The 20,165-nt window shown below is 33.6% G+C and overlaps 1 protein-coding gene across 1 annotated transcript in view; it reads left to right on the top strand.

The window, feature by feature from the left end:
* LOC114328363 (histone-lysine N-methyltransferase 2D-like) overlaps positions 1-20,165 on the top strand; it is a 797,359-nt gene that overhangs the window by 540,788 nt on the left and 236,406 nt on the right. Inside the window, exon 6 of the mRNA XM_050655649.1 lies at positions 9,806-9,828. The gene's annotated coding sequence lies outside the window, so the exon portion shown is untranslated. The remainder of the gene's footprint in view (positions 1-9,805; positions 9,829-20,165) is intronic.

Genomic DNA, 20,165 nt, shown 5'->3' with positions numbered 1-20,165 from the left:
AAAGTTAATAAAATCCACGAGGAAAATAAACTTCCTGTAGCTGGCTGTATACCATAAATCAGAAAAATACTAGATTTGTTGTAAAAGGTATATTTTAAAATATCCTAAATAAGGGTCACAATAAGACAAAACGTTTTTGGATTAAGAAATCAATCATCAGTGTTCTAAAAGCCAAAAAATAGCATGCCTGTGCCACCAAAATGTGTTGGGTAAAAACCCTTTAAATGAAAACGATTATGTTATGTTGGCCATTGAAATCGAACATGTGAGGTTTTCTCCAAAAAAGATTCCAACCACGTGGGAAGAGTCCTGTGTTGCCCTGGGTAACATCCAAGCATATCTAGAACATCATTTAAATTTTATATAAATATGTAACATAACATAATCGTTTACATTTAAAGGGTTTTTTACCCAACACATTTTGGAGGCTCAGGCATGCTGTTTTTTGGCTTTTAGAACACTGATGATGGATTTCTTAATCCGAAAACGTTTTGTCTTATTGTGATCCTTATTTAGGGTATTTTAAAATATACTTTTTACAACAAATCTAGTATTTCAATATTAAAGTGTATTACAAATAAATGGAATAGATCAGTTTTTGTCCCATTCGAAAATCTCTATACGTTTAAGAGATATAGCCTGGATAAATTAGTCTGGGACACCCTGTATGTGACCTGGTAGTGGGTTCAAGTGCAAATTGAAAAGTTTGTTATCGTCTATAGGTAGATATACCCATGCCATCACATAATATGCATCACCATCGTCGTAGTGCTGCATCCTTAGGTTGGAGCCATTGCGCAACCTTGTCTTAATCCTTTAGAAATTGGAAATTTTTCAGAAAGCTTTTTTTATACAGTCTTTTTGATGTTTTTGAATGTACTTGGGGAAAAGAACGTACTTACTTAAAATTATTAAGTAAAAGAAAGTGTGGAATTACGGATATCCAATAATTTAATCGATTACAGAGACGGTCCTGCAATATTTTTTTATCATAATTTGCTTTTAATGCATATTTCCTATTATAGACCGTAGATAGGTATATATTAGAAATACAATTTAGACAATTTTAAGTAATTTCAGACACTTTTTTCTTCTTATAATGTACCTCCTCAGCGTAGTGGAAACATTTGCGGATTTTTCTTAATGTGTAGGAAAAAAATAGCTCCATGTGGAAGAAATATAAAATGTAAATAAAAAATTTGTCTTGTAATTATTAACTTCTGCATATAATTTGCATAATATGTGCAGATGGAGAAGTATTAAATAAAATAGACATAAGTACTGTTATATTTCTATTTGATATAAAAATTAAAATTTGATAATTATAAACAAAATTCACTTTAATATAAAATATTTTTAATTTTCTCAACCTCGGGCATATAAATTTAGAACAACCTGTATACAACAAATTGTTATATTTAATTTTAAGAAGTGATTAGAATAAGCGTACGAAACTCGGAACAATGTGCTTAGATAAACAAAGTGAATGACGCGTACCATTATCGTTCTTCTCGGAAGGTCGATCATTAGCCTATGCTAAATAAAACTCAGTGAAATAGATGATAGTTCATTATCGTTTTTCGCGGAAGGTTTCGATCATTAGCCTATGCTAAATAAGACTCATTTGAAAGAGAGAATAGGTCATTTAAATTTGTAAATAGTTAGAAAGTATTTTAGAATGGGAATTAAATATTTTCTTTTGAAATCCATTAAGCATATTTAGAAAGATTAAAAATTGGTTTTGAGGAATATTACGAATGAGAGTTGGTGGTGGAAGATTGATTTGTGAATCTGGAAGGGATATTTAGAAAGTAGGGGAATGGATGACAAAGTGAAGGCAGAATGTTTTGAGCTGTCGAGAAGTGAAGTCGAGTAGTAGACGGTAGTGTTCGAGGAGTGAGAAAGCCGGTGTAGTTCCGTGAGTGTGGAGTATTTATCGTGGAACGAGAAGTAGGCCAGGTCGAGAGTAAAAGAACCTCCTTGAGCCCAGAGTGTCCCGGTAGCTGATAGCAGTTTCGAAAAAGGTAGAACACAGCATCACGACAAAAGCAGGAACGAGAGCTATTCGAGCTAGTTTTTCAAAGGAGAACATCACTGGAAGCCAGGACGAGGTTTGATCGCAGCCAAGGATAGCAGGAAAGGGTCTTGTGTGAGGACATTTTCAGTTCACCAGGAAAAGGTCAGTCTCATTTGTTTGGACATGAATGTATGTGTTTTCGTATTAAATTCCACATAAAAAATTGAATAACATAATCAATAATATCAGAAAAGCTTCATCAAACTTAAATAGAGTTGTTCCTAATAACTCCTAATAGTTAAATGTTAATAAAAACTTTCAATTGAAAACCAAAAGGAAATAAGATTCCCATTTGTAAATGTTATGTTTAAGAATAATAAGAAATAGCAAATATTAAGCATTGATTGCCTTTTTAAATAAAATAAAAAATATTTTGATTATAATTGTAACCCATATGTGTATTTTTTTTTACTCTTTTCTTTTCTATCCCGATTAGGAACCATTAAGAAATATTTAGAAGCCACGGAAGTAAGTAATTAATTTATAATTCGCCCTGAGATTGAAAACATATTGATATGTGATCTGGTTAATTAATTAGATTAGTATTAATACATTGATTAAATTAAGTAACATATAAGAATATTATCTCATATCAATAATAAAGATCACATCAGTACATATAAGAAAAAAATCTTTATTGCAAAAATATTGGTAGACAATATCAAAGTCGTATGGAAAACAAAGGATCTTCTTTGGCTTTTTAACTCAGTGAATATCATAATATAAATATGTCACATATTCATCATCACTTATTGCGATGAAACAGTATGCATTCTTCTTGTGGATTGTCAAATCCCATCTTTATTTTATTATCTCCTATGTCAAGTTTGTTGTATGCCTTAGCTTTCGTTACAATTTTCTTCCAATCATTTCAATCTGTGCGAAATCCCTCCAGTTTCTCACTTTCAGGATTTTGATATCTCTCATAACCTGGTCCTCTCATCTCTCTAGGTGTTTCCCTTGGTATTTCTGGCTTCCATCTGGTGACCATTTTAATCAATAGGTCGTTTTACCATCTCTCTATGTGTCCCACTTATCTCAGTTTCTGAACTTTAATAAACCTAACTATACCTTCTCCCTTCATAGATTACTTTTATTTATGATTAAAGCCCGGATTATAAGCATTTTGCTTTTTTTTTGCTTATATGTAATTAGGATTTTTAGTTAAAATGCTTATTTTAAAGATATGTTGCTTATCTTTGTTTATTTTACTTCTTATGATAAACTATAGTGAAATTTCATGTTACTTCCTGTCTTAAGCAAAATTCTATGAAGTATACAGAGCTATAAAACTCTAATAATTCAATAAACCATAAGAATTTTAATCCCTTAGGCTTAGGAGATAAACGGGAAAACCTATCGTTATACCTGTCATGTAATAAACTAATATTTGCCTGCAGACAGCCCAAATTTATTATATTGTTGTAAAATAGTACCGGTACATTTGTCTAAATTTAAATACATACCAATAATATCTGCAGATGTTGAAAGAACTTTTTCTACGTATAAATATATGTATACAGATAAAAGACATGGCTTTTTACAAGAAACTTTTGAAAAACATATTGTTAATTGTTTTTATGCTAATAGCCATAAATAAAAAATAAGCTCTCAGACCAAATGCAACACATAAAATAAAATTCATACGTAAAATGTTGCACAGTTGATAATAGCGTACATCTGTTTATACTCAACAGAGATAACCTCGCATCACACATTTTATATATGTAGAATACAGGAGCGTGCCAATTTCGGAACTTCAGTAAGTATATCAGTATTTGAAATGTCTTCAAGCGAAGAAGACGTTATTGTAACTTGGCAGTTTTTAAAAGACGTCAGAGAAAAAAAAGTAAAATGCGTCGGTATTGGATTCACCCGCTGAATGCATTTAACATAATTCATAGTCCAGCAATTGTTTTAAAAGGACAGTTAAACCTTTATTCTGAAAAATTTAAGGAGTATTTCTCTAATTTAAAGAGGATTTCTTTTTACGAAAAAAGGAAGGGACCAACGTTATTTTGAGCGTAACTTGCTTACTTTTGCTACTAAAACAAAATTAAAGTTTTTTAAATAATTTAAAAAAGTGTTAATGAGTTTTCCCAAAAAGTGCTTTATTTTTTGGTTATTTCACGTTGAAGTATTCGATTTGAAATTTGGCGAGTATCAATGTATTTTTCATTACTTATAACTCTTCTTTTACTAGGTAATCTCATACTTAAACCATTTTTTCCCTTTTTTATGGGATATATTTTTGCTAAGAGTCTTATTTTTTCGATAAAATACTTACTTGTTAAGTTAGTTGCAATAAACCGTCTGAAAATGTGTTTTTTATGAACATATTTACTCGCAAATAACTCGAAAAGTTTTAACTTAATGAAAAATGCTATGAAACAAAAGTTGCTTAGAATTAGTTAGTTTATCCATTTCCGGTCTTATTTTGAACGTATATTTTTTCACCCTCGAGAATCTGAAACTCGCCCCCATGCTACCTATATATGTATATGCCAAATTTCATGTCAGTCTAAGCGGATCTTTAAAATTTATAGGTTTTGGATTATTTTACCGTCAGCGAACGGACTATCAATTGCCCATAAACTTTAAAATATCACTTAACTTAATTTGTATAAAAAATTATTTTTTTGTATTATTAGGGAAAGAAATATGAAAATAAACACGGAGAAAACAAAGATAATGGTCATGGGAAATGAGGATAATCAAGTAAATATAGAAATAAATAACCAAAAACTAGAACAAGTAACAACATATACAGAAATACCTGGGTGTGAAAATCTCTCGCAATACTGCAAAATTGGGATGGGAAGCTCTCATACCAAATGCAACACATAAAATAAAATTCATACGTAAAATGTTGCACAGTTCATAATTAATAGCGTACATCTGTTTACACTCAACAGAGATAACGTCGCATCACACATTTTATATATTATGTAGAATACAGGAGCGTGCCAATTTTGGAACTTCAGTATATGTACTCAGTATATTTGCCAGTATATGTGAGAGAGCAAAATAACAACAAAAATAGCCAGATACATAAAAAAGAAAGGAATAACACCAGCTTTCAGAACTAACAACAACTTAAGCAAACATATTAAAAACAATAAAAGCCGAAAGAAAAAGCAACTACAGAGTGGTGTGTACAAACTAACTTGTGGTGACTGTCCGAAAACTTACATCGGTCAAACTGGCAGAACTTTTGACAAACGGATAGCAGAACACAAAAGGGCTTTCAACAATAGAAAAACAGACACTTCTACATACGCACTTCACCTTCTAGATCATAATCATAATCATTCTTTCAGTGAAGAGTTTCAAATTCTACATATTCAAAATAAAGGCCTTAAGCTATCACTTTTAGAATCAATGGAAATTAATAAATTGAAAAATACAGATATAATTCTGAATGACCAACTCGAGACAAACAGCTCCCCACTCCTCAACCTCTTCAGTTAAAGACTTAAAAAGGCAAACACATTGTAAAATATATTACTTGAGAAAGACACTTTGCCGAAACAGCTGTAGTAATAACATAGTTGTAATAAATTTTGTGGAAGTATAGAAAACAAACGTTTTTCAGTGTTTTATTGTGAGATAAAATGAACTTCCATCAAGTAACGGTCGAATCCATCAATTATTTAAAAGTTGCTTAGAATTAGTTAGTTTATCCATTTCCGGTCTTATTTTGAACGTATATTTTTTCACCCTCGAGAAGGGATGAAACTCACCCCCATGCTACCTATATATGTATATGCCAAATTTCATGTCAATCTAAGCGGATCTTTAAAATTTATACGTTTTGCATTATTTTACCGTCAGCGAACAAACTATCAATTGTCCATAAACTTTAAAAATATCACTTAATTTGTATAAAAAATTATTTTTTTGTATTATTAGGGAAAGAAATATGAAAATAAACATGGAGAAAACAAAGATAATGGTCATGGGAAATGAGGATAATCGAGTAAATATAGAGATAAATAACCAAAAACTAGAACAAGTAACAACATATACATAAATACCTGGGTGTGAAAATAGAAAATGGAGGAAGATCAGAAGAATAAGTCAACGAAAGGATAACCATGACTTCCAGAATGTACTACAGCTTAAACAGAGCATTCATTGGAAAGAAAGAAGTAAGCAATAGGACGAAGATGGGGGTGTATAAAATGATCTTCAGGCCGATCCCCACCTATGGTAGTGAGAGCTGGGTGCTAACACAATCATCGAAAAATAGAATAAACTCAATGGACATTAAGTACTCATGAAAAGTAAAAGGAATTACAAGACGCGATAGAATAAGAAACAGCATTGTAAGAGAAGAACTACAAGTCGAACCAAAAACACAAATACTAGATAAGAACAAGCTTAAATCTTTTTGGGTTTTGTGTAGAATGAACGACAATAGACAAGTAAAACGCGTATGGGAGGCATCAGTACAAAACAAGTGAGAAAAAGGGAGACCAAAGAAAACCTGGAACGATGAAGTGGTAAGAATTCTGAAGAAAAATACAACTTGGACTGAAGCGAAACGAAGGTCCAAGAATAAGCAAGAGTGGAGACGATTTGTATATGATATAGATGCATGAAATGTATTTTTCAAACACCTTAAGAAAGGTTTAGATATAGATTATATATATAAAATTATTTACTACTTGGACTAAATAAAAAAGGGATTTGGGTACCAATTTAACAAATTTAAATTATACTAGAAAAAAATGATTTGTCAAAAAACTGTAAATATTAATCTGTAAACATTAGATAGATAAGTCAACAAGCATGTTTATTATTTTAAGACTTTTTTAAGTTTATTATGTAAGTAAACAAATTATTGTAAAAAATTGATTTCAAGAAACCTATTATCTCAAAAATTATAATGCCCTAGGATCCCTCTCGTTCTACGCTTTCAATCCCAAATATGTATACACATCTGGGCATATGCTATGGCACACTCTGCCCTTTTTTTGAGAATCCGACCCCGGACGACGTTTCAAAGAATTCTAGGTAATAGTTTAAGTGCATTGAATACATATATTAACGGCTGATATTTATTAGACCATGCTGTATCGTTGCCCCCGTTAGGTAAATTATTCGGATTCGTTTTCTTTGCACAAACTTATTGAAAAAGAGGTTCTTTGGGTCATTATGGGCAAAAAAAGTTTCTTGTAATTTTTCTCTAAAATTGATTGTTTTTGAGTTATACGCGATTTAAAATTTGAAAAACGCTGAATCCTCTTTTCAAAGGGTCTGGATTTTCCATATTCCCTATTCTTTAAATTCATTGTATTATGATTGTCAAATAACTATTTTATATATTTTAATTTGAAATATTATTATAAATTGAATTGATCGTTCTTAAGATTTGGTCATTAATATTATGTAGACGATTTTATATTGAAATGGGGGTTGGACTTCCTATATTAACAAGTTCCTGATACAGGTCAAATTGATTTATTTTGTAATTGGGCATTCAAGTAACATATGAGTTATACTTCCTATTTGTCAACATTCACAAAAAGGAGTATCACTACAATTAATTTTAAACAAATAATGATCTGGTGTGAGGCATTGACCCGTTCGCATCCTAATAATTGATGATGTCAAGTGCCTTCGATCCACAAATGTGAATTTGTGGAACCAAGGGTTTGTAGAAAAATCACTTTGGTATTGTTGATACCATTTCCCTTCAGTTTTAAACTGTTTTGTCAATTCAACTTTAAACTCAATTATAACTCAAACTACAATTTTGTGTTTAATGAAAGGTAAAAAGTCAAATTTATATATTTCAATGTCTGCAGAAACGTTTAAAGTCTTGCCTATATTTGCCAATTTATCAGCCTCTTATTCCCCTTTACTCCAGTATGGCCTGGAATCCAAGCTAAGATTATATATAACACCAAAATGACCATTTTCAAGGCTTAATAACTCAGGTAAAAATTATTATTATGAAAGACAAAAAGTGACTAAATAAAAGTTAGCCCCCCCCTACATGATCTTGCAAAAAATTGTGTCATTAATGTATTACTAAGCTGTTATTTTTAATTATTATCAATGAGCGCTAACAGTGTATTGAGGCGGCCGTCAATGTGAGTGCGAAAGAGATGCACCATTCCGGCAACCAATGGTGCATCTTACTCGCACTCACATTGACGGCCGCCTCAATACGCTGTTAGTGCTAACAGTTAAAAACAGTTTAGTAATAAATTAATGACAAAAATTTCTTCAGGATCACGTAGGGGGGCTTTAAACTTTGATTTAGTCACTTTCTGACTTTCATAATAAAAATTTTTAACAGAGTTAAAGCCTTGGGTTTTCAAATTTTAAATCGCGTATAACTCGACAACAATTAATTTTCGAGAAAAATCATAAGAGACCTTTTTTGCTCATGTCCCAAAGAATCTAAAAAAATTGGTACGAAGTGAAAAAACTGATTTTTTAAATTTGTTTAAAAAAATTGTTTAAACAATTATCCGACCGCGGCACCTCCCGGCACCGTGTATTTGTTATTAGAACCTTTTTTTAAGTAAAAACGTTTGTGCAAAAAAGACGGATCGAAATAATTTACCTAACGGAGACGACGATACAGTCTGGACTATATGGGATGTTGCGTGTTACATATATCGATCGGATATCGCTTTTGGTGTGAGAGCTTCCTTAGCTTTCGTTACAATTTTCTTCCAATCATTTCAATCTGTGCGAAGTCCCTCCAGTTTCTCACTTTCAGGATTTTGATATCTCTCATAACCTGGTCCTCTCATCTCTCTAGGTGTTTCCCTTGGTATTTCTGGCTTCCATCTGGTGACCATTTTAATCAATAGGTCGTTTTACCATCTCTCTATGTGTCCCACTTATCTCAGTTTCTGAACTTTAATAAACCTAACTATACCTTCTCCCTTCATAGATTACTTTTATTTATGATTAAAGCCCGGATTATAAGCATTTTGCTTTTTTTTTGCTTATATGTAATTAGGATTTTTAGTTAAAATGCTTATTTTAAAGATATGTTGCTTATCTTTGTTTATTTTACTTCTTATGATAAACTATAGTGAAATTTCATGTTACTTCCTGTCTTAAGCAAAATTCTATGAAGTATACAGAGCTATAAAACTCTAATAATTCAATAAACCATAAGAATTTTAATCCCTTAGGCTTAGGAGATAAACGGGAAAACCTATCGTTATACCTGTCATGTAATAAACTAATATTTGCCTGCAGACAGCCCAAATTTATTATATTGTTGTAAAATAGTACCGGTACATTTGTCTAAATTTAAATACATACCAATAATATCTGCAGATGTTGAAAGAACTTTTTCTACGTATAAATATATGTATACAGATAAAAGACATGGCTTTTTACAAGAAACTTTTGAAAAACATATTGTTAATTGTTTTTATGCTAATAGCCATAAATAAAAAATATATTAATATGTTAATTATTTTTCGATTTTTTTTATTATATTATAGCTTAACACTTTGGTAATTTTTTATTTATTGTTAATAATACGATAATTAAAAATAAATGTATTTTAATGTTAATGTCCTTTATTCCTATTTATATCATTATATCCATGTTTACTTACACGTTTTTTTTTCTTGAACCTTAGCTTAGTTCATAAAAACTTTGCGACATTTTTTTCTTATATAAGTGCTTATTCTGACCTTTCTGTCATGCTTATAATCCGGACTTTATTTATGATATTTTTTGTTTCAGTTTTATTGGACTTCTAATTGCTGGTAAGTGTTTTATTTTATTTTACCTTACTCTATTCTTCAATTTTACAATTTGATTCATACTGCATTCATATTTTCTATGGGACTCTTCTGGCGGGACTTCGTTTTCTATGAGAATTATCATGACTTTTTGAATGTGTTTTATCGATTTTTACAATAATTTTCACAATTTAAACTTATAATGGCCGGTTTCACAAGGTAAAGTTAACTTGTGGTTAAGAGATAACCTCAAAATTACCCCAAAATATGCGTTTCAGTTTCATAATTGTTACCCTTCTGGGTATACCCATAAGGGTAACCAACTCCAACCTCTGGTTAAAAATTCTGTGAGTTAACCATACTTCGCCGTTGACCTGAAACTAAAACGCATATTTTGACGTAACTTCTGGTTATCTCTTAACCACAAGTTAACTTTACCTTGTGAAACCGGCCGTAAGTGACATTTGTATTATGTATGTAATCAAATTTAATTTTAGGTCCTAAAATCAAAGGTCCTTTAGGTACTTTAGAATATTAGGTCCTAAAACCAAAAAAAGTTAAGTCAAATTTTCCATTTTAGTGGGGACCTTCCATTTTTTAATTTAATTTTCCATTTCCAACAATCGTCTTTTCCGATTATAGCGCCATCTATCCATAATTTAAAAAAATGTCTCGAATAAAAGTAGCTTATTTTTACGTAAAAAATCCAAATCTGCAATAAAAATTTGGGGGCCCATTTAAGATTTTTAAGTAACCCCCACCCCACCTTCGTGGGGGGTCGTGTGTGGTACCATTCGATAGATTTCTCAAAAACATTTTGAAAGTGTATTTTGCAGTTTTTCGATCTCATGTTTATTTTGCGAAATATCGCGGGGTTTATATTTAAAATTTTAAATTTACCCCCCACCCCTCTCTGTGGGGGGTCATGTTTAGTACCATGTTTCATGTTTTTTTTGTTTCACCCATTTCTTTACGCCCTGCTCAAATCGTCAGATTTTCGAAATGTACACTCTTTTACATGTACTTAACTTACCTTATGGTAGGGGAGCCCAAGCGGAGATTTTTGCAGTTACTCGAGCGCGTCAGATTAGCATATGGGGAGAAACGTACCCTGCAGATCTACCTCTACCATATATTGACTCTTACCACAGGGGAGGTCGTTCAGGGGGGCCCGAAAAAAAAATCTATCCTTAAAAATACTCGAAATTGTCAGATTAAGATAAGGTAAGTACATGCAAAAGAGTGTATATTGCAAAAATCTGACGATTTGGGGCGTACGGAAATGGGTGAGTCAAAAAGTTTCACAAAAAAGCGAATATTGCGCGAAATTAACGTCAGATCGAAAAACTAAAAACTACGTGTTCAATATTTTTCAAAAATCTATCGAAAGACACCAAACATGACCCCCCAAGGAGAGGGATGGGGGTAAATTTAAAATTTAAAATACAAATCCCGCGATATTTCACAAAATAAACATCAGATCGAAAAACTGCAAAATACACTTATTCAATATTTTTGAAAATCTATCGAATGGTACCAAACACGACCCCCCACGGAGGTGGGAGGGGGTTACTTTAAAATCTTTAATAGGAGCCCCCATTTTTATTGCAGATTTGGATTTTTTGCGTAAAAATAAGCAACTTTTATTCGAAACTTGTTTTCGAATTATGGATAGATGGCGCTATAATCAGAAAAACGATTGTTAGAAATGGAAAATTAAATTACAAAAAAGGAAAGCGCCCACTAAAATGGAAAATTTTACTTAATTTTTTTGGTTTTAGGACCTAATGGTAGGGGAGCCCAAGCGGGGATTTTTGCAGTTACTCGAGCGCGTCAGATTATCATATGGGGAGAAACGTGGTACCTTACAGATGTACCTCTGCCATATATTGGCTCTTAACACAGGGGAGTTCGTTTAGGGGGGCCCGAAAAAAAAAATCTATCCTTAAAAATACTCGAAATTGTCAGATTAAGATAAGGTAAGTTAAGTACATGCAAAACAGTATATATTTAAAAAATCTGACGATTTGAGCGGGGCGTAAGGGAATTGGTGAGTCACAAAGTTTCACAAGAAAAAGGCGAATATTTCGCGAAATGAACGTCAGATCGAAAAACTAAAAACTACATGTTCAATATTTTTCAAAAATCTATCGATAGATACCAAACACGACCCCTCGCAGAGAGGGGTGGGGGGTAAATTTTAAATTTTAAATACAAATCCCGCGATATTTAGCAAAATAAACATCAGATCGAAAAACTGCAAAATACACTTATTTAATATTTTTGAAAAATATATCGAATGGTACCAAACACGACCCCCCACGGAGATGGGGTGGGGGTTACTTTAAAATCTTAAATAGGAGCCCCCATTTTTTATTGCAGATTTAAATTCTCTGCATAAAAATAAGCAACTTTTATTCGAAACATTTTTTCGAATTATGGATAGATGGCGCAATATTCGGAAAAAACCATTAATGGAAATGGAAAATTAAATTAAAAAATGGCAAGCGCCCGCTAAAATGGAAAATTTTACTTAACTTTTTTTGGTTTTAGGACCTAATAATCACAACCCAATAAGTCCCCAAAGCGCTCGAGTGACTGCACATTTAGCATACTTTGCTCCCCTACCATAATAATCACAACCCAATAGGTCCCCGAAGGGCTCGAGTGACTGCACATTTAGCATACTTTGCTCCCCTACCATTATCTTAATCTGACAATTTCGAGTATTTTTAAGGATAGATTTTTTTTCGGGCCCCCCTTAACGAACTTCCCTGTGTTAAGAGCCAATATATGGTAGAGGTAGAGGTACATCTGCAGGGTACCAGGTTTCTCCCCATATGATAATCTGACGCGCTCGAGTAACTGCAATAATCCCCGCTTGGGTTCCCCTACCATAAAACTGCGACTTTTTTTGCTACTTTTAGTTTCGTTCGCCTCATTGCTTCTCCCGATTTTTTTAATATCTATCGAATTAGGTATGACTTTTTAACAACAATATACCTACTGCAATACTTTTATAATACCGACCATATTTTTTAAGTTGAATATTCGATTAAAAAAAACTAAAAGTAAATTCAAATGCTGTTGTCATTTGCATTTAAAAAACCGCGAAAACACAATCTTGTACATGTATCATACAAACTAAACTTGAAAAACTACATTATACACAACGAAAACATACTCCTGGATGATAAACAACCTCACAACCACCAGAAGTAAAATTTGTTTTGATAACAAAGTTAAAAAAGTTATATTGAAGTATCCCCACGGGGTCTGGGAAAATGTCAGATTTGTTGAGAATTTTCTTTGTTTTTTCTGGTAACAGGCGGCTTTTTCTGATGTTCTTTGTTCAGCTGCGTTCGATGTTTTTCCTATAAGCTGCTCTTTTGTTTGAGTTGCTTGATTGACAGTGGTATTGTACATTACTTCGGACCTCGAATATCGTAGCTGTTATCAGTCGTGACAGAACGTTCTTAGGTCAATCGCTAGTTGATTTTGGGAAAAAAGAAGCCATATAGCGAATTTTTATCGGAATCCTAATATTACTTAGTGGTTAATTTTTGACATAGAGACATAACTGTAACTAATCCCTAGAATTTTTTTTATTTGAAACTGCTTCAACCACGAGGGGTTATTAACAATGATCGATTAAATTCTACAGATAACAAAAATATAAAAACAGAAAATATAATTAGATTCTGTTGGTTAGTCCTGAGGAAACAAAAAAAAGTATGATACATTTATGGTTACTATGTTCACTTCATTCATTCATTCATTAAGTATTGCAATCTCTATAGACCAAGAGGCAGCGCTGAAAAATCTATTTGAATGTACTAAAGCTAGATTTTTCACAGTTAGGTATAGCCTCCCCTATTGTAAAAATCACGAGCCGCCACTGCTAATTAGTATCCCAAATGAACGACTTAATCGTTACGACTTCACAAGTTTCTTGACTCGTGCATGTATTGTTTATATGATCTGTAAGTTTCATCGGTTCAAAGTTCTTATTTTTGAAAGGGCTGTAGTTAAAAGGGTTGAACGAGTCACTAATCACGAATGTATGCAAATTTAGAAACACCAAATCTTAATCAATTTTTTTCTAACAGTACCTAAACCAAAAAAAATACATGATACATATTCAGAAAAGCAATACTGACTTTTTTTTGTTTTTCGAGATTTTTGGTATCTCTAACAACTTTTAAGTTATTTTGAAAAAAGCATATTTTTCAAAATTAAAATTTTTAAAAATTTTACTTTAAAACCAATTTTTTTCAAAAATAAGCACTTTGAATCGATGAAACTTACAGATCATTATAAACACAACATAAGTAAAATAATTTGTGGAGCGGTAACAATTAATTTCATTTAAGTTGCTAATTAGGGGGTAGTCTTCCCGATTTTTTTTGCCAAAACAAAAGGGACCATCTTTATTTTAAGCGTAACTTGCTAAAATTTGATGCTAGAAACTTTTTATAAAAACAGGAATAAAGCTTTTTTAAACACTTTAAACAAGTTATAATGGGTTTTCCCCAAAAAGTGCTTAATTTTTTGGATATTTTACGTCGAAATATTCTATTTGAAATTTGGTGAATATGAATCTATTTTTCATTGGCTATAACTCTGGTTCTACGAGGTCCATAGACCTTACGCGTACACCATTTTTTTTACTTTTTTACAGGCTATATTTTTGCTAAGAACGTTTTTTCGACAAAATACTTATAGGTCTGGATCCCGCGTATGAAAAAAAAGTTGATTAATAGCAAGCTGAAAATTTGTTAATAGCTTAAGGGTGTCTAGTCGGATAAACTTTGATATATGGGAACACTGGAACAGGGGCAGTTTTAATCGTGGAACAGGTTAAAAATTTGGAACGGTCAGACCACGAAAACGGCACATTTATTTTGTCCGACAGAACAGACTTAAACTCTCCGAACAGAGATTAAACTCTCATGCAAAAACCAGACTGCTATTTATCAACAAATGGGCGTTTTAATGAGTGGAACATGTAGAATATGTCAAATGACAGGAATTATGACAGGTGATAAATAGCAGTCTGATTTTTACATGAGAGTTTAATCTCTGTTCGGAGAGTTTAAGTCTATTCTGTCGGACAAAATAAATGTGCCGTTTTCGTGGTCTGACCGTTCCAAATTTTTAACCTGTTCCACAATTAAAACTGCCCCTGTTCCAGTGTTCCCATATATCAAAGTTCATCCGACTAGACACCCTTAAGCTATTAACAAATTTTCAGCTTGCTATTAATCAACTTTTTTTTCATACGCGGGATCCAGATCTATTACTTTTTGAGTTATTTGCGAAAAACCGTCTAAAAATGTGGTTATTTTCGTGAAAAATGAACATATTCATTTGCAAATAACTCGAAAAGTGTTGACTTGGCGAAAAAGCTCTCTAGAACAAAAGTTACTTAAAATTAGTCAGTTTACCCATTTCCGGACTTATTCTTAATATATATTTTTTCACCCCCAAGAGGGGGTGAAAGTTACCCCCAGGGCAAAAGCACACATCGGCACAATATCACTTTTTTTCTTTGACATGTAAGGTATGCGTATGCCAAATATCATGTCATTCCAAGCGGTTCTTTAAAATTTAGAGCAAAAACCGTGAAAGAATGTAGGTACTATTTGTACTCTTTTACTTAGTCTGTTCTGTTATTTTCCAAGCTGGAAACCAAGTTGGTTGACAGTTTCAGTTTATAGTAGGTACTATTCTATCTCTCCTTTCTTGGTTTCCATGACAAATATATCAACTACATACTCTTTTCTTCCTTTCGATGATGCTAAATTGGAACAAAAATTCCGGGTTACGTAAAGCCCATATTTGGGGGACGTGTCCTTGTTGTTTCAAACACCATTGGGGTTGGATCTAATCTCTGTGGATGATCAATATAATCTGATTACTAGTTTGTGCGTCATTCCCTCAGCGACACTCATATTGGACGCGAAGGGTTAAATACAATGAGAAGAATTTAATACAGCATTGTATTGGACAATTTTTGAAATATGTGGAATGTATAAACAAGAGAAGGAAAATGCGCATCAAAGTGTACGATATAAGATGAGGTTTAGCGAAAATATTTAATGTGAAAAAGAGGAGTTTCAATATTAGAAAAACCATAAATACATGTATGTATTATTATGGTATGTACTATGTATTAATCAACATAGGGACATAAAATTCAAACAGTTCAACTGGTTTTGAATGACCAAGTCAACTAAAAATCTAACGAAGATTCTGAATTATTGTGACCTCTGTATTTAGTAGTTTTTAGCGTGTCTAGTTTATTATCGAACTCTTCAGTTACCACGTCTTTTGCTTCGCTTGTTGGAGCATATACTTGTACCACATTCAAATTTTGCTGGTCAGGCATTTAATCATATAACAATGATGCCATGTATAAAGCCACATCCCTGATAAACTGATAAGATTGGTTAAGGCTACAATGCGTAAAGTTGTTTGCAAAGTCGAAATACAGGGCGAACAATCGAAGTTGGGTTACGACAGGGAGATGCGCTGGCGTGTTTCCTCTTCAACATAGCTCTGGAAAAGGCGATCAGAGATGCCCGAATAGATAACAGAGGAAATATTTTTAATAAAGCATCCCAAATTTTGGCATATGCAGATGACGTGGACCTAGTTGCCCGCACAACACGCAAGCTAGAAGAAATGTATACCACCTTCTCAAATGCCTCAAAAAATATGGGCCTGCAGTAAACGAGGAGAAAACTAAGATGATGGCATCAACACCCAACAATAGAGCCAGAAACATCGGTCACCAATTCACGGTTGATAACTCTACCTTTGAAGTGGTGGACAAATTCACATACTTAGGCTCCCTGATCACCAAGGAGAACGTCATGACGGAAGAAATCAAGCGAAGGATAATCTTAGCAAACAAATGCTATTTTGGACTGAGTAGACATATGAGAAGCAGAAACTTATAAGCCAAAAAACAAAAATAACCATATACAAAACCCTTATACAACAAGTGTTAACATATGGATCAGAGGCATGGAACATTTCCAAGGAAGATGAAAACCTTCTGCTTATATTTGAACGAAGGATCCTGACAGGAATATTCGGTGGCATCTGTGAAAATGGTGTCTGGAGGAGGAGGTACAACTACGAGGTATACCACAGATATAAACAAAAATTTGGTGGTAAAGACGTAGTATCTCTTATAAGAATAGGAAGACTAAGATGGACAGGACATCTAGCAAGATCACAGCCGAACAACCCTCGTAGAAGAATCCTTATGTCACAACCTGTGGGAAGTAGAAATAGTGGTAGACCAAAACTCAGATGGAAGGATGGTGTGGATGAGGATGGGAGAAAAATAGGCGCAACAAACTGGCAACAGTTGGCAATGGATAGGACTGACTGGCGTAATAGACTTGGGAAGGTCGAGGCTCTTTCATAGGGCTGTAGCAGTAGCACCATTGATGATGATGATGAACAATGATACCATCAGTAAGTATTCTGTACACAGTGTTGTGCTCTGTTTACAGTGTTTTTAAGATTTTTGATAACTACCACTGCCACCTTATTTCTGGATAGGTTATCATTATAGATAAATGCTCATATACTTACTGTCCAACGGGTTTCTGATAGATCTATGATTCCTCATGATTTTAATTAATTTTCAACCACATTTAGTTTCTCTGTCTTCAGCCGACCATGAACGTTTCACGTACTTATTTTAAGCTTGTTTTAAATGTTTATTTCAAGCGCCTTTTTTTCCATTGCCTGTCAGGTCTCCTACATACTACCATGGCTGGATAGCCCCTTTCCCTTTCATACCAACAGGCGTGTCTGATTCGCGCCAATTGCTACTTGGGTCACTCAAGTAAACTAGGAGAGATGTTGGGAATGTAAACTAGGAGATAAACGATCGCTAACGTAGTCAGGAACGCCAAGACCTGAAGTAGGTCCTGTATATAATATATCCTCTATTGGAATTGTAGAAGAGTACTACTCGCTGCTCCTTGATTAAATTGAAAGCCATAGAGCTAGTGGCTTAATAAGGTTCCGTAAGTTGTTCGTCTGTTTCTTTTTTGGAATAGATGCCTTGTTGAATCGTCCTACCTACAGGCTTAAAACTTATATATTCGTGCTTTATTCTGCTTTTTGAAGTTATACTTCTTTAGGCGCGATTGAGAGTAAAATTTCATAATACTGCGCGCATGCGCACACAGACAGTATGGCGTTTAGTTGCTATCTTTCAAGTTATGTATAAATATATCAGTGCAAGAAAAGGTGTGAAAAGAATATATTAGTGTTTTTAGTAAATATATTTATTATAATTTGTGTGTCTTTGGATTTGTCTTCATCAGGAGTAAAATGAGTATTATTAAAACATTTTATTATATATTTATTATCTTGTCTGTTTGTTACCGTGAATTGTCATTAGGTACGTCCTAACCGATACAGACACAGTCCTCGTAGCGTATTTGGTATAGCATTCGGCCAGAGATCGAGAGGTCTTGAGTTCGAATCCGGAGCAATCCTATACTTTTTTTTTTATTTTTTTGAAAGCGGTAAGCACAAAATTAGTTTGGCGTTAAAAAAAATTAAAACAAACTGTTTAAAGTATATTTATTTTTAAGAAATCATATAATAGAAGTATAACTTCTGACGTGCGTACAAAGTACACACACATTCTTTTTTTATTTTTATCATCTCTACGTGTTTTCGTTCTGATATTGCAGTCTCAATTCACTATCGCTTTCTATCTTCACTGATGTCAGTGCTCTTATATCCAAGACGTGGGAAGGGTATAACTCTCTGTAGTCTCTGTTCGACAAAATATTTATAGTATTATATTCATACATCTTTGTCCTCTAGTATTGTTCAGCATCATCATCATCATCAATAACCCTGTGGGAGTTCTGGTGTCCTCAAGAATTTCTCTCCAGTTTCTCCATATCCATAACCTTGCTGTGTCAGGCATATAATTCAACTAAAAGATGTAACTAAACACAGGCTGCGTTCAGTTTAAAATTCATAACACAAAAATAAGCTAGTTATACTGTTTTAGATTTTTTGTTTCTTCGCTCAGGCGGTTGCCAATAATCTCCATTTCTTCAGTAGGTACCTGTTATGTATTTAGATAGATTTTAAAGTATTGAAGATAGACTGCAGCCTTACTTTAGTCCCTTATTTACCCTAAAATTTTCGAAAAACTGGTTGTTAATCTTTATTTTTGATATAAATTCGTTATAGAATCGTTGTATTGCTTTCACAAGTGTAATTAATACATGAACTTTCCAGTACTTGCAATAGTCTACAGTAGGGGTATTGTATCACAAGCTTTCGTCAAATCCACAAATAAATTGGTAGGTCTATCCCTAGTCATTCTTTCGTCATTTCTTTGGGTTAAAGTGCAGATGTGGTTGATGCAAGATCGTCTAACTCGACATTCTGCTTGCTGTTCCAGCTCAAGTGGTTCATACTCGTTTCGACTAGGGACTAGGCTTTTCATAACTTTTCGCATAATTGCGCAGCATATTATCTTCAAGCGAATCGCTCCCCTCCTTCTCCAAGCGTTCCCCACAATAGGTCGTAGCCATACGTCGAAAATATACCCAACAGCCTACTGCGTGTTTCAGAACCATTCGCCATTATTAACCCGAAAATCCTTGAAAATAGCATGACAGACCGTCTCGTATCGGCGACTTCAAACTTTTTCATTTACCATGGTCTTCCTCCTTCGCCCCATCCGTACCAAGTCGGCGTTATTTTCCGAGAGCATCCAATGGTGTAAATGTAAGGGGGAAATGATCTGTTAAGAAATACAGACTACCCACAATGAACATAAGGTATCCCTTCATGCGCTATATAGAGGCAAAAACACGGTGGAAGTTTGGGTGCGACGAACAAACAGGGAGCTAGAGGAACTGTATAACGGACAAGGCATCAGTAGCTTCATAAAGGCACAGGGAGTTAGATTGATGGGAGACGTGATGAGAATGGAAAGGAAGGGGATGCCAAAGGTGACACTAAAACGGGGCCCAATCACGAAAAGAAGGAAACGAAGACCAACACAAAGATGGTTTGACAGCGTATATAAAGATCTCAGAAATGTGGGAATTATTGGTTGGGAAAGAAAAGCAACAAACAGACAAACAGGGATGAATGGAGGATAATAGTAAGTTAATTTAGTAGGAAAGGAGCATGGTTTGACAAAAAGCCACCCCACTTTATCGAAGTTTTGTAATATAAGACCTATAAGACCTCGTATATATAAGTGCTAAAACAGCTGTATCACTGCTGAAAAATGGACGTGCTCCTGGTCCAGAGGGGATATATGCAGAATTAATAAAAAATGGAACCAACAAACT

Source organism: Diabrotica virgifera, chromosome 7 (genome assembly GCF_917563875.1).
Source record: "Diabrotica virgifera virgifera chromosome 7, PGI_DIABVI_V3a".
Classification (NCBI taxonomy): domain Eukaryota; kingdom Metazoa; phylum Arthropoda; class Insecta; order Coleoptera; family Chrysomelidae; genus Diabrotica; species Diabrotica virgifera.
This window is presented reverse-complemented; position numbering and strand designations above follow the sequence as displayed.